Source organism: Pimephales promelas, chromosome 20 (assembly GCF_988280905.1).
Source record: "Pimephales promelas chromosome 20, fPimPro1.hap1.1, whole genome shotgun sequence".
NCBI classification, from domain to species: Eukaryota; Metazoa; Chordata; class Actinopteri; order Cypriniformes; family Leuciscidae; genus Pimephales; species Pimephales promelas.
In genome coordinates, this window is record NC_142788.1 from 16,199,814 (window position 1) to 16,221,741 (window position 21,928).

The 21,928-nt window shown below is 37.7% G+C and overlaps 1 long non-coding RNA gene across 1 annotated transcript in view; it reads right to left on the bottom strand.

The window, feature by feature from the left end:
* LOC148970621 (uncharacterized) overlaps window positions 1–21,928 on the bottom strand; it is a 72,593-nt gene that overhangs the window by 15,508 nt on the left and 35,157 nt on the right. Inside the window, exon 3 of the long non-coding RNA XR_016147910.1 lies at window positions 6,701–6,874. This is a non-coding gene — a long non-coding RNA (uncharacterized LOC148970621). The remainder of the gene's footprint in view (window positions 1–6,700; window positions 6,875–21,928) is intronic.

Below are 21,928 nucleotides of genomic sequence, written 5' to 3' on the forward strand. Positions count from 1 at the left end.
AATATATTTATACAAACTAATACGGACGAATGCGTCTCTGCTATTGACCTTCGCCCTTAACCAACCTTGAACCCAACAGAAGGAAGGCAATCATCCGAGTTTTCAGGGTGGACGGTTTCGACTCCATTCGGTCCGTTCAGATCAGTGAATGAATATTTGGAAGTGGTTTCGATCTCGACATGGATGCTCTACGCTGGAGTACACTGTCACCAGCAATAACACTCTCAGTGGTCCTGCTCCGGTAGAGCTTCACAGGTTCATCTGCTCGTGACACACTTCCACAGAAGCACCGCAGAGAGGAGGCGCTGCCGAGCCTCTTTCAGGACAGACCCAGAATCAGATCGTCTCAAATCTGCAGTATGAGAGGAATATATAGATGTTTGGACTTCCTACTGTTAATCACATGAACCTGATCGGGGTGTGAACCTGTTTTTGTGTAGGTCCGTAAATATTTTTTTTATCCATTAGAATAATCTTATGGATGTAGTAGTACACAGGTTGATGCACATCTCAAATCAAAATGATTTTTTTTTCATTGCATTATGGCGCTTTTCCATTACCAGTACAGCTCGACTCGACTCGACTCGGTTCGCTCTGTTTTCCATTGCAGACACTACCGAAACAAATAATACCCGGTCGTCAGCGACGCCTTTCATTCCTCGTTGCCCCATCAAGCTCTCGCTGGATCCTCTCTTCGGCAACCAATTAAAAAAGGAAAGTCTGCACCTCCTCGTTTGACCACGGCGTATTCTTCCGAGTTGCCATTAAAATAGTTGTAAGTTTAGTAACTATCTCTGGCCAAACTATTTAAAAATGGCGGGGATACTCTGGATACTCCATCTGGCGCGTGCAATGATGACACAGTGAATGGTGACGATTCTCTCTGACCAATCAACAGTCGGCATTGTTTACATAACACAGTCTCATCCCAAAAAGTCATATAACTGACGTCTTGGGACGTCTTTTGACCATACGTCAATATCCGGCTTTTTAGGGCTCCCTTAAACGTCGGTAGATGGCGATCCCGGGCCGTCATACAACTGACGCTTTACCTTTAACGTCAGTTAGGTGACGGGTTAGGTTTAGGGTTAGGTTAAGATCTGGGGTAGAGTTAGGATCCCATAACCTCATCTACCGACGTTTAAGGGGGCCCTAAAAAGGCGAATATTGACGTATGGTCAAAAGACGTCCCAAAACATCAGTTATATGACGTCTTGGGATGAGACCGGGTTGGTTTACACGTGACATTTTAGTATCGCCTTGGCTCGCCACAGCTCACTCAGAACCTCGCCGGAAGTGGTACAAAAAAAAATACCCAAAAGCAGGTACAGGTACAACTTTTACACAGTGGAAAACCAAACAAAGGCGAGCCGAGTCGAGTCCAGCTCGTACTGTGTAGTGGAAAAGCGCCATTAGAGTGCTGCCAGGGTGTTTAAGGGGGCTGCCAGGGTGTGACTAAATGGTTTTGGGTTGCTGTGTGGTTGTTTAAAGGCACACTATGCAAGATCTGTACCTTAATATAACAGCTGGAAAAACCAGCAATGCAAGTTTGAGAGCGGCGCCCCTGACAAATATCGCGAGAATCACGACATGCTTTACGGCAACCCCGTCACACACATCAACAACAACATACTGTATGAAGCCACTTGCGCGCAGGCTATTTACTTGTGATTTAGCAGAAGTCATGTAAAAAACGTTATAAGCCAGTAAATGTGATAGGCAACTTTATTATTATAAGTTATTATCAACCTATTACCATCATCAGTAGTTCAGTAGACTATGCAGTAACGGGAGTTACGGTTATTTACGACAGTGCAAGTACACCACAGCGGCTCTAGGGGTCACTGTTTTACAAAAACATCAGAGCTGCATAGTGTGCCTTTAATGCAAAAGTCAGGAGAACACGTCCAAGTCCTAGATATTGTTTCAATAGAGTGCTGAAGTTACGACATCAGTCTGTAGGTCAAAACGCGGAAGTGAGTTAGCATTTTAGCACTACCCGTTCCCTCGCTCTTAGTCTATGGGATTTTTGAATGGGTTTTTGCTAAATCGCCTGAAATAAGGTCTGTGGTGAACAAAGCCTCTAAATATTTTCACGTTTTGATCTAGTTTTTCACGTTTTGACATAGAACACACAGTTATAACCTGCTTGTGTTTTTTTTTTTAACTTTATTGTGTCTGCTTGTGTTTTAAAAAAAAAAAGTCTATGGGGAAAATGCATAGCATTTCGACCGAGGGAACCCATGCGCCGCTAACTTCCGAGTTGTTCTACAAAGTGACGTAATCACTTCGGCACTCTATTGCTGCATCAATGTAACCATATGGGATTTGTTGTCCACCAGGCAAAAACAGAAATAAGATGAATTAGTAATATTAAGTAACATTGCACCATATATTATTATATTTATTTATATCTGTACTCATTGTACTGTATATAAATCACACACAATGTTCTGTACATCAGTAACAAATTGGCATTAGATTTTGAAACACTTATGAGATATCACAACCTTGTCTTCAATTCACAGCAATAGGCTGCCGCTTTGCATTTTTCACCTCTCATTTCCATAAAGTTCAGCATTTTCATCAACTTTCACCACATCCTCCGCACTGTTGTCAATCCCCCAATCCATTGCACAAGCTAGTTACCCTGATCCCACAGACCATGAAAAGAAAATGTCCAACTCCACTCACCCCACACCAGTGGACACATTAAATCCTTAATTTAGAGAATGAGTAATAGTACTGATGCTTAACATATTAAGGAATACGAATTAAAGTAAAACCAATCAGTGGAGAGCTAAATTAAACTCAGGTCACTGAATTGGCATGCCTGTGCTAATTTAAAGTAATCAAGAGATTTGTGCTGTTCAAGCTGGAACGAGTCCAGGGAGTCAGCAAGAATATTACTGATGACATACATCTCTCTACTGCAAGCTGAGAATATCCTTGATTTGGTGTTTAAGGGAGTGTAGTATACACACAGTGAGAGAAGATGAGTGCGTGACAGATGGCCACAGCTTTTGGCAGCACAGCGAAGCGAGTGCGCGAGTACGACGTACCAGAACAGCAACCACCAAAAGTATTTTTTATGCTGAAATTCCCCTTATCTGCTAATAATCATATTATACGCATCAATGCTTGTTCCTTACTGTAAAATGCGCTATAGCCTACAGTTAGTTCCATTCCTCAGATTTGATTGGTGGAGAATTACACAGTATAACCGCACTGGGATGTTTAACTGTTTTTAATACACAGTTTCGATTTAATATACATCTAAATACCTGTTTCGCTCCATACAAAAGTGTGAGAAAAAAAAGTGGAAAAGTTATGGTCTGCACTACACCAGCAACATATGAGAAGTGCAAGAAAAAGTGAAGGAACGCTAAAAATGTAAATGAGTACCAGCCCACTTTGACCACTGATATTAACTTTGTCCATCTCTAAATCTGCACTAGATTAGATTAAGAGAAAGAAACACTGTAAATCACAAAACATTTGGAATTCATGAGATTTCTCTTCATAAAAAGAGGAAAAAATAGGAATTCATCCCACTCCCAGTCTTCTGGATTGACACATTAACAATTGTAGAATACTCTGAAACAATTACAACAGGACTAAAAACCAAAGCATACCGCATGTACTTGAGAACAGCCAGATAATTTCTCTACAGTGTCAATAGAAGAGCCCATTCTGTGCATTTCCACCTATAGTTCCAACTATAATTCCTCAGCAGCATTTCTTGGATATTTCATAAAACCTGCATGGAGTCTCTTTAGATTGTGTTGAACCTAATAGCATTTTGAAGGGTTAGCTCATCACAGGTTCCTTGAGATTCCATTTAGTAACATTAGTGATTTATAGACAGAATTGCTACATCAGTCACTTGAAGTAGTGCCACTAAAATCAGCAGTAGCTTATAAAACAGCCTTGAACTGTGCTGACAGAAAGAAGAGCAGAAGACTTTCACATCACCCGCGAGTTAAATTACTCGTACTGACAGAAATACAGGTTGATCTGTCATCTTGACCTGCTCCTCTGTTTATTCACTTTCAAACTATGCACCACTGTTTCCTCTCACCCCTCTCATTGCATTAATGAGTGTGCTGTGGATGCATGTGTGATGCAGATATAGTCTATGAGACAGGCTAGTTGCCATCTAAGAGTAACAGACACTGGGGGACATTGACATTTTTTTCACTATTGGGAAATACACAATCAGCAAGGATGCATTCAATTGAACAAAGTGACAGTAAAGACATTTCAAATTTCTATTTCAAACTTCATATGTCACACGGTTTTTGACACAAATGTAAAGCAGCGCAACCGTTTTCAACATTGATAATAATAAGAAATCTTTCTTGAGCCCCAAATTAGCATATGAGAACGATTATGACACTGAAGATTGTAGTAATGATGCTGAAAATTTAGCTTTGCATCACAGAAATAAAGTACATTTCAAAATAGATTCAAATAGAAAACAGTTATTTTAAATTGTAATAATATTTCACAATATTACAGTTTATACTGTATTTTTGATCAAATGAATGCATGTCAGCTCCCATTGACTGATGAGGAAAAATAGTCACAATAGCAATTTAAAGTCACTTTCGACAGCAGAAGAAAAAGTGAATAAGCACAAAAAAATGAAGTAAGGAGAAAATAAATGAAAGAAAACAGTAAATTTTAAAATAAAAAAATAAAAAATACACTGTGAAAAATATTGTTGGTTTAACTTAAAAAATAAAGTCACCTGGTTGCCTTAAAATTTTAAGTTCATTGAACTGGAAAAATTGAGTTAGTACAATGAAGGAGATTGATTTAAGCATCAAAAACTCAAAATATTATGTTATCTGAACTACTTAAATTATTTAAGTTGGCTTGACAAAAGAAAAAAATGTTGTAATTTTTTTACAACTGTGTCTTTCACACCAATTGCCAAGGTGTCCTACACTCTCGCCTTAAAGAGGCCAGCTCACTCACATCTATCAATGAACATTAACACATGCCCACATTATGATTCTCTGCTTCTGTCCATCAGGTAAACCTGAACAAATCAGCAGTAACTGAGCAAATGCCCTTCTGCGTGTGATCTATTAGGAGGTATACTGTAGATCTCCAAGCGAACGTTAAGGCAAATTGGAAGCGTTTCAGGTCTCTCTGGCGGTCGTATATTAAGGGGGGAACAGGGGGCGGGGTGTGCGGCCCTGGGTTCTTCCTAACAACATTACAATGAAAAGAACAGGCGGCGAGGAACGACATTGTCATTAACCTCTGACGCGAATGTAAATCAACGCCCGTTCACGCAAATTACCCCAATTCCACACAACCCTTCTCCAAAGACCCAGCCAGAAATCTCCCGGATAAATGACGAGGGGCCGTGGAGGGAGTGAACGTGCTGGCCTGGAAATGTCTCCATTGCTAATACGTGTTTATTATTCTCTCGTTTCTTTTTAGATTTGTCCTCCAGCACTGTTTTACGCTTGAAATGCTTCACTATGCAGTACGCCTGATCAAAATTGAGACTGAAACAATCGCATAAGGCAATTTTATATCATTACCCTCATCATCATCATCACCCAGAACACAAACATTATATCATCAGATTCATTATGCTCAGAGTGTCTCAAGCCACATTAGCGGCGAGAGAAGCGTTTATTCCGCATTGACAGTCGTGATGGATGGACAGCTGCTGTCTCTGCGCGCGCTCGGTCGGGACGTCGACATATTGCACATCATACGGAAAGGTAACAAATTCGCCAGGACGGCTTGAACCATCTGTCTGTGTGTCCTCGCCTGAACAAAGGGGGTTACCGTGAGTCAGGACGCTCTGAACCCTCCTATTGTCCTAAATAACTACAGCTGAAAACAATATTAAAGCTACATTTTTACAACAGTTCTGTCAGTACGCAAATTCAAAGCAGAAACTTTGTAAACGGCGTATGAAAAATTGGTCAGTTGAGGATGTCGACAGAACACAATCATACTTTGAAACACTGTGAGCTATATAATTGCACAACACGCGTAGAAAATGGAGGCAGTTTTGTGGGCCCGTGCGCACAAAAGCAAATCAAAATTTTCCAGCGAGCACGATAATCCCTGCACTGTCCTGAGGGAAAATGTCTCTCTCTCTTTCTCTCTCTCCTTCTCTGTCTTTTGAATTCATGTGAGACTCATAACCATCTGGCTGCCGAACAGATTAATTTTTGTTTGAATTAAATATGATCGTTTTTGAATCATTTTGTAGCACGAAGAAGGCTACCTCCTGAGAACGAAAGTGTACAGAGCCAAAATGATGACAGGATTTAATTTTTTAGTCAAAGCTTGGCTTAAAGCAGCCAAACTCGCTCTCCCACCACCCCACTGTTCCCAAAATACAGCCTTAAAACAGCTCTCCTGTAGTTAAGCTTTCTATCTCTCTATTCATTTCTTTTGCAGTGAAAACCAAAGAAAAGAAGAGGAAGGTCAAATATCTGACAGAGAGGAATAGAGAGAGTGAATTTGGTGATGTTTTTTCCCTGTAATAGCAGCTAACGGTCGGCTGCAAGAACGCTGTCATTCTTATACAGTACCTTGTGTGAGGGTTCATTTGTGTTGGATAAATCACAGGTGTGTGTATATGCATGTGTGTTGATGGTATTTTCCATACATGGATGGTGGGATATGAGTGTTTGTGTACTATGGATGTGTGTGTACTCACTTTGTTTTTTCTCTCTCGGTCTCTTGGTTCTTCCACCATTTTAGAGCTGAGTGCTGCTCTCTGCATACAGTATCACTGCTTCCTTATTCAGGACCAATCAGAGTGTGTGTCAGATTAGGATGTTTAATCCTGGTGTAATCCCTCGTCTGGTCCACCGGGTGCAGATAGCAGTGACTGTACAGAGTACAGACACACACATGATCACAGAATGTGAAGGAAAAAAAAAACTAAATAATTCAGTCCAGTCAAATAAATGTTAGTGCATTTTAACTTGCACTTAGAACTGTGTCATGCCACATTATGCTAAATGTTGTATTTTATAGGGTTAGATATGAATTTAATTAGCTTTTTGTTGTTTGTGAATTAAAATTACAGTACATTGGTAATGTTGCACTGTTAGTGGCAGCTGAGACTTCTGATTGGTTCCCTAAAAATTGACTAAAAAAGACAGTCCCACTTTATATTAAGTGGATTTAAGTATTGTGTACTTACATCGAAAAATACATTTTATTGTAAAACACTTTTGCTGCTATTGAGGTAAGGTTAGGACAGGTGTGGTGGTATGGGTAGGTATAAGGGTGGGTTAAGGTGTAAGGGAAAGATCAACTGTTAGGGGTGTAACGATACCCTCATGTCACGATTCGATACATATCATGATACTGAACTCTTGATACGATATTATCGCGATACTCCAAGACATATGGTAAAAGGTTAACCAAAATGTTGATTAAAATGCTAAATTTGATATTACATTGTGGGTTTAAATAAATAGGTTTAGACTTTGTGCTTGTAACCCAAGGACAATGGTGACACCAGAATATGTGAAAATATTCATGATTCTGAAGCTGAAAATAAAGAATTATTTTAGATGAATATTCTTGCACTCTTTCACTGACCATAGATATATTTAAAATAATGTCGGCCACATTTACTGGTAACATCAGACATATTTGGCATTATCAGGACCTATTCCCCCATTGCATTATTATACATTATAATCAACATTATTTAGTGCTTTAATGTAGTACTTACACTAAAACTCTGAAAACTTTAATTTTTTTCTCAAACAGTTTTAATTTCGGGGGGGCTATCCACGCATATTGTCACTATCTACGATACACATTGTTGCATTTTTGTATTGCGATATATTGTGGCACGATATTGTTACACCCCTATCAACTGTATAATTACAAATGTAATAACATAAATGAATTACAGCTGTAATTACATGCTGGTATTTTTTAAATATAAGTACAATGTAAAAACATGTATGTACAAAATAAGTCCATTTTATCAAATTATTAATTTCAATGTATGTACATACTTACACTTAACATAAAGCGGGACCAAAAAGACAGTAAAGAATTAATAATGTTACTAAAGATTCTTTCTATTCATCAAAAAATCCTTTTTCCACAAAATTTTCCACAAAAATTTTAAGCTGCACAGATGTTTTCAATGTTGATAATAAGAAATGTTTCTTAAGCACTAAAGACTGAAATTAAAACTTAAAAATCTTACCAACAGTGCATATATATACAGCAAATAAATAAGAAATTTACAGCATAAAACTAGTAAAAAAAATAAGATACAACATAATTGTATTTATAAATAAATATATAATGTTCATGTTTTTAAGAACATACCACCATATTTTGCACTTTTGTAATTTGATTTTCCATGCATGGAAAATCAAATTACAAAAGTGCAAAATATTGTTAAAATATGGTATGTTCTTAAAATTACAGACAAAAGGAAAAAAAAAAAAGTGCCTTAGCTGGCATTTTGAGCCTTGGTGGAATGCTCTTATAAAAATAAACACCAATAAACAGTGTTGAAAATGCTAAAATAAAAATAAAAACTCAAATCTTTTCCATTCCATAATATTATGTCTTTTTTCTTTTCTTTTCTTTTCTTTTTTTGGAGAAAATGTTATTGCTTTAATTCCCTGCTCTTCTAAAGACTCAGGGTCACAAATATATGGCTTTGTACAAATTTATCATTACAAACAAAGAGACTTAATGACCGCCTGCACCACAGAATAGACCCTCTGCAGGGGGGGCAGGTGTCTCTTCGCTGGGGTGAAATGTGACATTTGGAAACTTAAGGGGGGAGGCGAGAACAGGGAAACGCAGATGGCAGTTGTGCCCTGACCTCTGACCTCTATGTCCAGCCGAGGCTTCGACAAACGCATGTGCGTGTGTGTGTGTGTGAGTGGATAATTAAGTCTGAGTTTTCCGATCAGCGAGATTACGTCTCGCGCTGAGGAGGCAGTTAGGGACACAGGAGATCATGTCACCTCCGCATTTATATGGTGAAGGACGTCACAAGCGTTTATACTGAGTGACACATGAGTCTGTTGTTCATGAAGAAATTGCCTTTTTTATGTCATTAGGTGCATTTCAGGGACAATTCAATGCATTTTATTCACAGCTTATATGCTACAGATGAGCTAATCAATGAATGAGCAACTGTTCTGAGACCTGCTGACTCACACACACATCATGAGTGGAGTTTAGAGATCAGAAAAAAAAACACGAATTGAGAGAGACAGACATACCAATAAAATTTAAAATTACAAGCGTCTGAAGGCATAGAGATAAACAGCAGAGTAAAGAAGAGAAAAATGAGCAGGCGGACACAATCACCGCATATCTGTATTTATAGCTCACTTATTATTACATTTAACTGTTCACTAAACTAAATTTGAACCAGTATATGTCCGGAGATCTGCTTAGTGGTGTTTGGCCAAGCAAGAAACACTTTAGCTATTGCAAATACTTAGGATTAGGGATTTTAACAGATAAGTATAATGACCTAGCGACACCCTGGTAACCGCCCATCTCTTTGAACACAGCAACCACATAAGAACATACTTTCAACTACTCAGAATACATTAGCTACCACAAAACCCCTCAGAACACCTTAGCAATGCCATGGCAAGCACCCAAAACAGTAGTGAGTTTTAGACAGGCCAGCAGCACTTGTAAAAAATGAGTTGACTATTTTGGGCAGCCATGTTCTGGACGCTGGAGGGACATCTGACTCACTCACTCCCCCACAGGTGGATGTATTTATAACACAACGGTGCAGAGAGCGCAATAAAGCAGCAGAAAGCAAACAGACAGAACTGGCGCCCCGCTTTGAAATTGAACTGCTGAGGCCAAACCCTGTACTCTAGAATGCGTTTTACCTGACTTTAATATGGCGGGAAGACGAAAGGGGGAATGAGACTGAGCCGGTGTAAGGAGAAACAGACACACCTCTCTTCAGCGCTCTCAGAACAGATCCTATTATAGAAGGCCAGGAGGATTTCCCCCCTTCTGCAGAGAGATGTGAGGATGAGCTCAGGAGATTATCCTAACATTGACCTAAACACACACACACACCTGGGCACTATGAAACACGCACACACACATTTACACTAGAGCAGCAGGTTTCAAACTTTTTCGGTTATGGTGACTTTGGGAGGATCATTTTATCACAACCTCTCCACACAATTCAGAGAGAAAGTGAAGTGAGGGAGAGGAGTCATTTATTATGTCAGCCTGGCAATACAATAAGCACAGGGTTTTCCAGTGAGACTGACCTCTACGCTTAAAGAGAGACACATACTGAACAGGTAAGTAGGTAGTCATTTCCATATGAATGTGTTTCTAAAGTAAAGAAGGAAAAAACACAGGAAAACTGGCCCGTTCAGCTAAATCAAACAGGAGTGCTCTTAAAGACATGAATAAACATGAGCTCTTCAGGCCAACAGAGAGAGTCGAAAGCGCATCACACCTTAAAGTGAAAAGCTGCCTGTTATTAGGACTTAATGTGGCGAAGTGAGTGGCCATATCAGACACAGGCATTGAAACACACACACACACACACACAATCTGAAACTAATATGAAAACTTGCTGCTTGGCTATAATAATAATAATAATAATAATAAAAACAACAACAAATGAAATTCTAAAATGTAAAAAATTAAATAAAAAATATTTCAAATAAAATTACATTATTACTCTAAATGCATATAATTAAGTCATAACAATATCATTTTGTTTTATATACTGTATATATATATATATATATATATATGAATAAAATGACAAAAGCACAAAGAAATTTTTAATTAACTAAAATTAACATGAAACCAACCAAAACTTTCACAAACTTGTTGCATTTTATGCTCAAACGGAGAGACTCAAGAAGAAGTGACTACATGTAGACAACATGTAACCATCTCTGAATGGTTAGTTGATGAATTTATATAGCTTATGTATAGTTATCTTCAAGTCTTTGATTAGCATATTCTGTCTTGATAATCTATAAATTGCGTTCCGGGGCAGGGGTTCATGTAAATGTCACTAACCCGGGGGAAAAATGTTGTGAAGTCCCTACCAGCCGTTTCTTGTAGTCTTTCAAAAGCAATTTCTTTAAAAGAAAATATCTCCCTTTGCTTTGAACTTTGAGCGTTGTAACTTTGCAGTTTTTTTTTTTTTTATGCTCAACAGCAACATTACACACTAACTAAAGTTAGAAAAGTGAAATCCACGCCTTTAATTCTAGAGTGGCACTTGGAAAGAGCATCCTCAGATTATGCACACACACACAACATCAAAACAAATGTCCTAAAAATATCAGAGCTGACTTTCAGCACCTCAGAGTATGTTCTTGTGCACCTGTCAGGAATAGACTGGGACCAGGTGAGCATGGTGAGAGTCAGGTGAGATCTGAGGGAAAGACCATTAGCACTAAGCAGCGCGTAAGCCGCTCCACTTTAACATGTTAGATAATACACAGCTCAAGAGGATCCTCAGCTCAGAATAGCACTGAAAGAGAGTAACACAAGCACTACATGCCACTGGAAAGTTGTCCCTATGCCACAATATTTGTGTGGTACATTTGCTTTGCATTTATATGATATACTCTGATTGCAGCAAGAATGCAATATTAGAATTTGTTTCCTTTCAGATCGGTGTTTTAATTGCATCATCTTGCCCATGAAGAAGCATAGTCTATTGACTGGAGCAAAATAAGCAGGAAAGGAATCTGTGTTGAAAGAAGTGTGAATAAAGTGGGAGTCTTTCTGATTTGCCATTGTTGCTAAATTATGTCAAATAATATTAGCTTAACTTACTAAATTCAACTTTAAATAGCTTAAAATCTCCATAAAAAGAAAATATAGTATACAAAATATAGAAACAAAAACCCAAGATGTCGCTCTTTACCTGTAGTCCAATTTTTTTGACAATGAAACATTATGATCCTGATATAAATACAATAGCTTCTCCATGAATACTGTTAAAACAATACACAAATATATCAAAATAAATCCAAAGGAATTTTCACATACCCCCTCCCTCCCCTCTTTCTCTCACTCCCTCTGCCTGTGGAGAGCTCGGAGAGATGGGTATGGTTGCTAGGTGACCGGTTGTGGTTGCCATGGCAACTTTAAGTGGAACAGCTGGTCCAATCAGCATAAATTGCAGGCAAGCAAAAGCAGAGCAAGAGAGAGAGAGAGAGAGAGAGAGAGAGAGAGAGAGAGAGAGAGAAAGAAAGAGAGAGAGAGAGGCTGCTGAAGCATGCAGGATAGAGTGAAAGAGAGAAGAGAAATAAGGATGAGTGAGAGGGATGAGAGGAGTAGAAAAGGAGAGGCGGGAAGAGGATGTGAGATAGAGAAAAGAAGCTGAAGACGAATAAAAAGCCAGCTTGGAGAAATGGATAAGCGAAAGAAGAGAAGAGACCAGAGAGAAATTCAGGAAAGGATAGAGAAGGAAGTCAAACTTCAGGCCACCATCTTCATACCAAAGAATATTAATTTAAAAAAAAAAGATATAACATAACATAGCATTTTACTTGCCATTCTTAAAGAGACGGTCCACTCCAAAATGAAAATTCTGTCATTATTTACTCACCCTTGTGTATGAGTTTTCTTCTGAAAAATGTTTCAACTGTACATTGAAAGTCAGTGGGGTCTAGAACAACATCTTGAACAGACTTTTTCAGAAGAGACCTGTCCCTTTGAGATCATGAAGAAGAGATCTCATAATAAATAATACTATAGCAAGAGTTTTATCAAACAAGCTCCATACAAAATCATTCCAAATCCACTTATTATACACACTATTCACACACGACACACCTATTTTTGCGAGTGTGTGTTCATCCACCATGAAGAGTCACTGGAGTGTGTCCTCTCCCTCTTTCGGCTAACTTGTGATTTGGAGGATTGACATATGATTCATATTTTACAAAACAAGAATATATAAACATACCGTCATGACAGAATATGATGTTTTCAGATTTTCAATACAATTGTGAACCGTGTTAAAAACACTTTTATAGAAAATTATAACCATTTTTCGAAATGTTCGATTCTAGTCATTAGATTTGAGCAAGTCAGTCTGAATCTGAAAGATATTACTCCTGATCTGACCGTATCAGTACATCTTGGGCAATCAAGGTTTCCACGGAGACAAACGAGCAGCTCTCCATGACAACAGAGTTGGGTAATGGGTTCAGCCATTAGAATGACAGGGAAGTGGAGGCTATATGAACTGTTTTACGTTTACATTACTCTCTAGCCAGGACTTTAATAGGCCTGAAGTGGAAGAATGGACCATTTAAACACTACGAATCTGTCAGCTTTGTTAGTTTTGGAGCAAATCCTAGTTGTAGAGACCTCGGTGCCAGAGGGCCACAGCCAAAACCAGCCCCTAACATCTTCCACTAATTCTTTTCGTCTTCGCACCCCCCGCCAACCCTCTGACCGGGTTCCTGTCAGTAAGACCGCCTGTATTGGAGCTCATTGTGTTTGGTTACTCAAGCACAAGCGGTAGCAGTTTATAGCACAATAAAAAGGCACAACAGCACTCACAAGCTTTAATTGGATATAATAGCCGTAAATAATTCTGATCATTTCACACCTTCTCCCAGATACAGTGGAAATTATCTATCAGCCTGTTTTGCCAACTATCACGCTCGCGAACACGTGCACATTATATCTCGCTGCCGACGGAGCTCTCGTCTTATTCTGTTCCTTGCGTGAGTAGTGAGCGAGAGTGAGGACGGAGGTGACTCTGAGAGCGGTGTTTTACACAAGCATGCGTGGCCCGCTGTCACCACTACAACATTTCATGCTGTGCGGACCAAAGAGCTCCATCAAAAACACATAATTTAATGCCAGGTCAGCTGACACAAGACTGATTAGTTTTCTGAGAGGCATGTAAGGCAAGTGACTCGCCTCTTCATATTTTACTCATTGCATAACAAAAAAACAGGACATACTCTTCGAGATGGGAGAAACACTACTATTCAAAAGTTGGTAAGATTTGATCAAATGTTTTTGAAAGTAGTCTCTATGCTCACCAAGGCTGCATGTATTTGATCAAAAAAACAGTTAAAACAGTAACATTGTGAAATATTATTACAATTTATTGTTACAATTACATTTTTCTATTAAAATACTTTAAAATGTCATTTATTCATTTGATGGCAAAGCTGAATTTAGTGCCAATATGCTGATCTGTTGTCATATTGTTATCAATGTTGAAAACATTAATGGTGTGCTGCTTAATATTTTTGTGGAAATAGTTTTTTCAGGATTCTTTTTCCGGAATAGAACGTTCAAAATAACAGGTGATCTTTTTTAACATCAGTTTAATGCATTTAATGCTAAAAACGAATCTAACTAATACAATGAAATTTAAGTAACTTTACATTACACGTTTTGACATTTAAGGGGAAATGTAAGGTTTTGGTACATGTTCAAAAGTAGACCAAATGAATATTATAAATGTTATAGACCAGATCAGCGCCATGACGGGTATGAAAGCCAGCCTGAGGGATAGACTTGCAGTGTTTTCAATGGAATCCGCTGTAAAAAGCTGCATAAAGCTTCAAGATCACTTATCATTTTCCACAGCTCAAGTTGTCTGGAGTTTTTTGTCTACTGAAATTTCTTGAAAACATATTTTTGTAGCGTTTCATCAGCAGAACAATCCAAGAACACTTTAACAGCACAACCCACTGCAGGGATGCATGTCTCTCCCTCATAGCCTCGCTTTCATTCCTGTTAAAAGCAAAGATGGTGCCGCTGTAAATAAGGTCTACAAGCCCTTATATACTCGCGGCAAAGTTTTTTTTTTCATTCTTCGTATACTGTTAGCGAACATCTCGACGTTTAGAGGAATATGTAAATATGTACTGCATACTTTCCTCTTAAACAAAAAAACACACACAACAAAACTAACAGCGTGAGAAAACAGCAGTTCAGAAAGCATCTGCTCATATTCACTTGGATATGTTTCCACCACCTCTGCAATTCAGCGCTTGTTAAAAAGCAATCAGATTTATAGTATTAAATATGAAAAAACAATGTCTCTTTCAAGTAGAGTTGCAACCTCTATTTTTGTTTCTGCGTTCATGCTTTTACATCTGATATTGACGGACTGAAGTGGTTAAGAAATTAACGATGATTTCCACGCCTCAGAGCCACACCTAACTAGTACGTAATCACCATCAGTGTTGGGAGTAACGCATTACAAAAGTAATACATTACAGTAACATATTACTTTTTGCTGTAACGCAGTAGTGTAAGGCATTACTAATCAATTTTCAGTAATATTTTACTCGTTACATGTTCAGTGAGGCTTGTATTACAGTTGTATTACAGTGTATTGTCTGCTTTTACTTCTTAAAGGCAACAGACTATGTGAAAGTTTTAAAGCAGTCTTTTAGTGCCAGTTCAGAGCGGTCGCGTCTGTAACATTGTTTTTTCCTCATAAATGTGAAAATTTTCTGAGAATTTTTATTTCAAGTTTTGACTGCAAATGTCATGTCCATAATGCTGGACTTCCCCAATTTTAAATAATTTATCCTCAACTAGTTTTGTGGTGTAGGTCTACGTATTTTATAATGTTAACTTCAAATACTACTAATAGCCTAATTTAAAGATAAGGTAGCATTGGATATGGACAGTAAGGAGAATAACGCTGGAGTTGGAAGAGGTGTGTCGCGATTCTGTAGGTTCGTGGATCTGAGTCGTGTGGCGAATCGCGATTTCGGTTTCATATTGCATAACGTTACAGCCCAAAAGTTAAGTTCTACTTAGTTATTTTGGTGAAAGTAACTCAAAAGTAATACATGAGTAATGTAACGCATTACAATTCTGGGACAGTAATATTGTAAGGTAATGAATTACTTTTAAATAACAGTAACAAGTAATACCTAATGTATTACAGTTTGGAAGTAACTTGCACAACACTGATCACCATAGACCAAATGTAGGAGTGAACTTTTAGAGAAAAATTGCTTTGTCATGCTGTTTAGAACTCCCGTAACAAACATTTTAGTCTGATGATGTCTTCGATTTCTCTTGAATAATATCGAGGCATAATATTTAGATCTTGCCGGGTGCATGAGGTGACTTTTTAGTTTTACCTAAAACTAAAATTACCAACTGAAACGATTAAGTTCTTGAAGACCATGTTGGAATTAAAGGGATAGTTCAACCAATAATTTAAATTGTCATATATTACTCACCCTTGTTGTCCTAAACTAAAAGTACCACAATTTCGTCTGGTAATGAAACATTTCATGAAAAAAAAATTCCATGACTTTAATAACCAAATTGTATGGAAGTCAATGGTAATTAAAATGGTTTGGTTATTAAAGTCATACAGGTTTGCAATGACATGAATATGAATGAACAACAGATTTTTTTTTTTTTTTTTTCATTATTTGGTGAGCTATCCCTTTAAGAGTAAAAAGATAAACGTTGAATTAAATGTCATGCCTTTGCAAATGCAAACGATAGATTAGAAAAGACTTAAGTCTTAATTCCTCTGTAAACAACAGCAACAGGGGGATGTTGAAGCAGGTTCTACATCGTGTTGTCAGGTGACCTGTTAAAGAGGCATTCAGAAGTCATTCATATACATAACAAACACGGCGCTGTATTTACATATATATATATATATATATATGTTCATTGTCTGATGGGAGCACCATGTTTAACAATAACTGTGCTCTGAATGGAAAGAAGAAAATCATTCTCTTTATCTCATCCTTCCTTCTCCCTCTCCCAGGTGAAAGGAAGCAGATATTCTACTCGCTGTACATAATTGCCCTTTTATTGTCACATCAGATTCATATCGGCCCTCCGTTACACCGTCTAGAGTGCATGGAGAGGGCCCATAAATACTGGATAGACAGTCAATGAAACCAATAAAATCACTAAGACCAATCACATCCAATAAAGACAGCCACTCTTAATGTGCTCAGAGTGTCCAACTGGGCCCGCAGACCTCCTCCCCGGGGCTGTGCTATAATAGTGGCCTACAGGCCAGTAATGTGGTGTGACGTCCAAGCATGGCTGAGCTAGACTTTGACGTGTTAAAAACCAAAAACAAATCATATGATGCTGTGCTTTTACTTTACAAATCATTTAACTAATGATTATATACTTTTGATTTAAATCCAAGAAATAATTTTTGTGGTCAGAAATAATTCAGTTTAATTTGCCTTTGTTTTATATAGGCTAAGTATGATTTAGGCTCTCAGTTCTTGGTCTTATTTATTCTTACATTTATTTGAGCATGGATATCAAGGCATTAATTAATCACACAATTAAAGCAAAATTCTACAAAGTATATTACATTCAATATTTGGAAATACTTGTCACTGCAAAATAAATTAATTAATTAATTAATTAGGGCTGTCAAATGATTAATCGTGATTAATCACATCCAAAATAAAAGTTTTTGTTTACATGATATATGTGGGTGCACTGTGTATAATTATTTTATAAATATAAATACACACACATGCTTGTATATATTTAAGAAACATTTCCATGTATATACTGTGTATAGATTTATATATAATTTATATTATATAGAAATATAAATATTTTATATATAAATAAGATTTTTTTTCTTAAATATACATGCATGTGTGTGTATTTATATACATACAAAATAATTACACACAGTGTACCCACATATATCATGTAAACAAAAACTTTTATTTTGAATGCGATTAATCGTGATTAATCATTTGACAGCCCAAAAAAATAATATATATACACATTTCTATATCAGTGTCACAAGATCCTTCAGAAATCATTTTAATATGCTGATTTGGTGCCCAAGAAACATTTCTTAGGATTACCAAAGAAGAGAGCAGTTGTGGTGCGTAATAAATAAATAAATAAAATATATTTAAAAATGTCTTGAATGGAATATATATTTCCAGGATTTTTTAATGAATAGATAGTTCAAAAGAACAGCATTTATTTGAAATATAAATCTGTCCCTTCATCCTTTAATGCGTCCTTGCAGAATAAAATTATTTTCTTCTTTCAAAAAAACTATAAAGGGTGAATATCGCATAATTAAGGCAATGAAACATCTTTTTTTTTTTTTTGGATAAACTTGTTTTGTTTTTTTTGCATACATATATACGTATATACACACACACACACACACACACATATATATATATATGCTAATGCAAATACATCAATCACATTAAAATATATGTTATTTTTAAGGATTGCATTGTGTTGCTGTGACAGCAGAGATGCAATGAGATGCATTTAATGTATTATGATGTACATCAGCATTTTTTCTGTAAATATAAAAGGCCGATGACAGATATTTTTTTTCCGATATCAGTCATTTCTGTGATGGGTATCTGTCTGTCACACAGGGCAGGACTAAAGGAGCTGACCTGGAAAAAAGATCACGGCAAAACCTGACCTTTCAGAAGATGTCTGTTTTCATCACCTCATCGCCTCTCCCCCACCCCCACCCCCACCCTGAGACCTTGGGAATAAAACAGACAGAGAGAGAGATGACAACACTGCTATTTGAAAGCCTGCAACATTTCAGCTTCAGATGGATGGGGAGCTTATACGCTGGGATTTCTACCTGTCAGATAATGAGTGTGAGGAAAAAGGTTAGGAATTTAAAAAGTGAGATAATCCTTCGGATCTTCGATTGCCTTATGTGGGGCAACCGGGAAAGATTAAGACAGTGAGCATGATATGAAATAATTGAGTGAGTGAACTAGATGGTAAAATGTATGTGTTTGTAATAGACATGGTACAAGAGTACTCCTCCTCTCCCTGCCTTACTTAATCATATTCATAATTCATCGCTCCTCAAACAGAAAGGAGACCTTTCTGATTCACAGAAGTGTACCACTCTTCAATGTTTGGAACCGCACATGATAAAACTATAACAAGCACTACACGTCTGAAATGCAGGTGACCGGCCGGCAAACAACGTGTCCTTAATGAGCCCGTAGGGTGGATTTGGGATGGATGCCGTGCAGCGTGATTCAAGACGACAGACCTTAAAGCAGAGAGGAGAGGCGAAGCTCAAACAGCTGTATGCTAAACCCTCTCTCACACACGGCAGAGATAAGCAGTGATGGGGGTCGCGGAAAATGTATCTGTTTTGTGGGCATCTGCTGGCTAATTTCACTTCATATGAGTTATGAATTAAGAAAATGGCTAATAAAAACAATACTTTACAAAACAGCACATAATTGTCATATTTAATAACATTGCAACAAATACAGATTTCTTAAAATCTGTATAATTTAGCAAAAATATTTTTCCCTTTACCTTAATAAATCCATTACAGTGTTTAAAGAGGCTGTTTTTAAACAAATGAATAGGTATAAAGCAAGAAATGTAAAAAATGTTTCAAAATATTTCGCTGGTTTTTATTATTTCCTTAGCTTCTAGGCTATATCGCTTAATATAAGCCTCATCTCGTTTATACCATTACAAAGATATGTTGAAGGTATATATATATATATGTATACACACACATACAAACATATTTTTATTATGCTAAATATTATTCATATATTATTATAAGTGTTAAATGAAAAGCAAGCATAATACAAATACATATAACACACACACACACACACACACACACACACACACACACACACACACACACACACACACACACACACACACACACACACACACACACACACACACACAGCTTGCTTTTCACTTTTCCAGGAAAAAATGTCAGTTATTTCAGTCTGTACCACAACATAGTTTCTTACAGCCCATTCTCACTCCCAAGGCGTCACCTAACTGACGCCTTGGGAAGCATTTGGACATGCTTCAATATCTGACGCTTTAGGCGCCCTTTAGCGTCAGTTAGATGACGCCCTAGGATCGCGTGTACCCTACCCCCACCCCACACCTAAACCTAACCGCGTCCTCTAACTCAGGGGTTCTCAAACATTTTGGTGCCAGGGACCCCTTTCAGGGGAAAAAAAATTCCAAGGACCCCCCCTCATATTTATAACAGTTATTGAGCACAAAGTTAATGTGTGAGCGGCAAATGAAATATTTTTATACAAAATGAATAGTCTCCACCCAGGGTACTATGCAGGAATTTCTAAATAGCCTACTGAGATAACGAAAGTGATCTTGCTAGGAATCACTTAGTTAGGATCCCTTAGGAATTTTTGATGTTCTTGATCTACACATGTGCATTTTAAGGTGTTTTAAGGCCCCACAATTGGATAACTATAGATTTAGTAGAAGCATGTCAGTCAGTGGCATACATTTTTTTTTTTTTTTTTTTGTCAAGATGTCACGAAACACAATCACATATTCCAATCAGGAATGGCCTTAAAAGAGAAATGTTTCAATAATTAGGCCTATTCTGCACACAAATAAAGCCCATAAGCCTATAAATACAATGATAATGGCATTATGTTTAATAGGTGCGTGCGTTGTTAATTTGAGCTACTAATTAGCTAAAAAAAACATACAGTATATGTTAAATATATGAATCCTATAATGTTAATCTCATGGGCACAGTATGTTTCTATTGACCTGCTTTTTCCTTTGTTAAAGTTGAGCTTGATTAATACTTTGCAAACTGATTGTTTCAGTCGTTTTTTAAAACTTTTATCTAAAACAGCTGTTTAGTTTATGTTAATTTAAGGCCTACATCTTATCTCGCACTTTATGACCGTTGACTGAAACGTCGTGCGGGGAACTTTGAGTTCACTCCGACTCAAACATTTTGACATTGACGAGCTATCGTTGTTAGTCTGCTGAAGCACCTCAGACGAGAAGGTAAGTATCATCGCGATGTGCATCCTTGCAACCTCAGTTGTGGGTACGGCCCTGTCACTATGCACTTTTATTTTGATAATGATCAGACTTCTAATGTCAAATCTACAGTAGCAGTGCTAGAACTGACTATTGTGCGCGCACGCGAGACGCCGGCGCGCAATTACATGGGAATTTTTCCTCAGCAGTGGAAACAGGAATACTCTTATTTATGGTCATAGATAAGACAAGAGTGCATCATCCGAAACGGTAAAGTGTCCATTTTTTTATTTGTGTATAGGCTACATTATAAATGACTACAAAATGTCATGCCTTTTAAAAATACAGAAAAGAACCGGATGCGGGTCCATGCCGTCTCTCTGTCTCCTTTCTGGCGCACGTCCCGCAAAATCAACAGCAGCGAATAGTCTACTTGACGCAAAGACATAGATTATCTATCTATAGAAAACTTTAAGTGTCTACTTTGTATTGTTTTATGTTAAATGATTTATATAAGTTACTTAGGAATAAACAGCATGTTTTCAGATGATAAAGAAAACATGACTCATAGCATGGAAAAAAACGTTAGGTTGTAAATTATTTCGCGGACCCCCTGGCTTTAGCTCGCGGACCACCAGGGGTCCGCGGACCCCACTTTGAGAACCACTGCTCTAACTGACGCTTTCCTTTAGCGTCAGTTAGATGACGCAGTAGGATCGCATCATGTAAGTGACGCTAAAGGGCGCCTAAAACGTCAAATATTGAAGCATGGTCAAAGGTGACGCCTTGGGGTGAGAATGCGTTGTTTCTTATGAGGTTTCCAAATCCAGGCCTGGGATATAGTGTTAACTTTCCCTCTATACTGGCTTTGTGGATGGACTCAATGAGAACATGAAAGAAGAGTCAAGAGCGATGGAGAATTATTCCAGTAGAACCGAATGGCTATAGTTGAGAATGGATCAATTATTGTGCATCTTCATCTTGTTGAAGATACGGGACCAGACATTAATCAGACTGATTTGCCCAATAAATCGCATACAGCATCCTGATGGGAGGGCTTTTAAAATGTGTGTAGTTGGTATCAATTCATAGTGGTCTGGCTGGGGTACATGTACAGAAATTATGATAAATAAAC